The sequence below is a fragment of the Asterias amurensis genome, chromosome 8 (assembly GCF_032118995.1).
Source record: "Asterias amurensis chromosome 8, ASM3211899v1".
NCBI lineage: Eukaryota > Metazoa > Echinodermata > Asteroidea > Forcipulatida > Asteriidae > Asterias > Asterias amurensis.
The window spans coordinates 131,356-133,514 of NC_092655.1; positions in this window are offsets into that span (position 1 = coordinate 131,356).

The following is a 2,159-nucleotide window of genomic DNA, read 5'->3' on the forward strand; positions in this document are numbered from 1 at the left end:
TACTGACAATTTGCTCCACGAACAATATGGCTTCCTCTTTGATGACCTCCCTCATTTTAGCTCTTTGGTCAAACGTTTTGTGTTTAATTAATATCTTGACTTTGACATGCAATAAGCCACCTTGACTTCATTTAGTAAAATCTAGGTTTTAGGGTAAATGGAATTTAAGTTGTAAACACAATGTAAGGTTCTATAGGATTGAGTGTGGGGGGGCAAGGTCTTAAACAGGGTCGTGGTCGTTCGATTAAGGACTGAGCCAAATAATGAGAGATCCTTTATCACTTGGCAAAGACCCTGCAAGGTTTGAAACAAACGTTTAACCCTGAACCACTATTAGGCTAGTCACTATACTCCACTTTCCAATTCATAAATAATTCCCTTCTTTTGTTCTAAAGCGAAGTAATAATTGGAAAACAACTGTAAAGTGCTTTTCTATAAGTTGTTAATTCCTGTCACGTCCTTGGCTCCGTTACGCTCAATGATTGTGCTACGCGTGCATACTAAATAGATTTTACCAGAATGTATTAATTGCGTTACTCGTAAATTAGAGCCTATACGTATATAGCTTGTGCGCCACGGTTAATGTTTAAAGACACTGACCACGTTTGGTAATGGGAGAGTAAAACTAACTTTAAAAGCAAGGTATACTTTTGGTAATTGTCAAAGACCTGAAGTCTTTCTCAGATTCAAAAGTTTGAGTTAGAAATTACCTCTTTCTGAAAAAAAGCATCGTTTCTTACAACGACTCTCCATTGTTCGTTACCAAGTATGCTAATATATGTCTTGAGAAGTTACCACTAGTGTCCTGTGCCTTTAAACACTTCTCATCGTGTTTATATCGCACAAAACATGGCTCTACTTGTTCGACCAATCAGAATGGATAAAATTGTCTTGATTATTCATAATTGTACAGTAGTTGGTTTGTGGTTTGCATATTTGTTTTGAACTGTCCGCTAATTAATTAATTTAATTCGTGCAGGATTACTTTAAGAAGTCATGTCCTCACTTCCTTTTTAAAAACGCTTTTTGATTGATTTAATTATTGTACTGGATGGCATTTCATCACTAATTAAATTGTTAATTGAATGTTGGTTGTTTTTTGTTTGCTTCATTAGTTGATTGATTGGTTTGGCTGATGCATTGATTGATGAATTAATTAATTAGTTTGTTAATTGATTTGTTAACTGACTGTTTAATATTATTGTTAATGTATGGCTGTTTTCACTTTCTTGTTAAATGCTTTTCGAATGTCTCCTCTATTGGTTGGTCCAGAATTTTGGTTGCTTTTAGTATTTTATATTTTGCTGCTCCTGTATTTGAATTTCTTGCATTTTTTATTTTGTATTTGTTAATTTCAGTTTTATGTAAAGCGCCAATGAAGGAGACTTCGTTGTTAACAACGCCGTTATGCACGCTTCCCTTCCCCTATTTAAGCATTATTTCAAAAAGGAGAATAATTCAATGTATTTATCGCCGTTATGCACACCTTCCCCATCGGAGGATTACTTCAAAGGGGGGGGGAATGAAAGCCCGATCATTTTTAATTAACGCCGCAGGGTGAATGTGTCCATCACCATTGCAATACAGAGCGCCATTTTGGTGAGCAGCTATCATGACCAACCAGTGACGTTGCATCGTAATAACACCTCATGATATAAATTGGCAGTGTTACAGCACAAAACCCATCACTACGCCGTAAAACAATACGCGGCATTTCAAAGACCGCTGCAACACGGAGAACAAAAGACCAACCAGTTATTATAGATCTGGATATGTGAAGATCTAACAAGTGTAATTGTATGTTTTACATACAAGAGGCCTAGTCTATGGAAAGTGTTATTTTGTTCTGTTCCTGGTCATGGGTATCACCTGTCGTGTCAGATCAAAGAAGACCGCCTTAATTAATTACCTAAGGCTGAATCGGAAATAAACCTAAAGGTTTGGCCGTGAAAAGAGAGGACAGCAGAGGGCGCTGTATAGTTATTATCGCCGTGCAAGAAGAAATCTCTCGGACAAAACTTGACGGGTAAACAAAAACAAATCCAGTAATCTTTCCTTCTATCCGGCCGGACCAGTAACTGCTATGCAAGACACGGGATTACCAATGACACTCCTTAGTTAGCTGATGCAGACAAATACACACAATAATGGTAATTTTA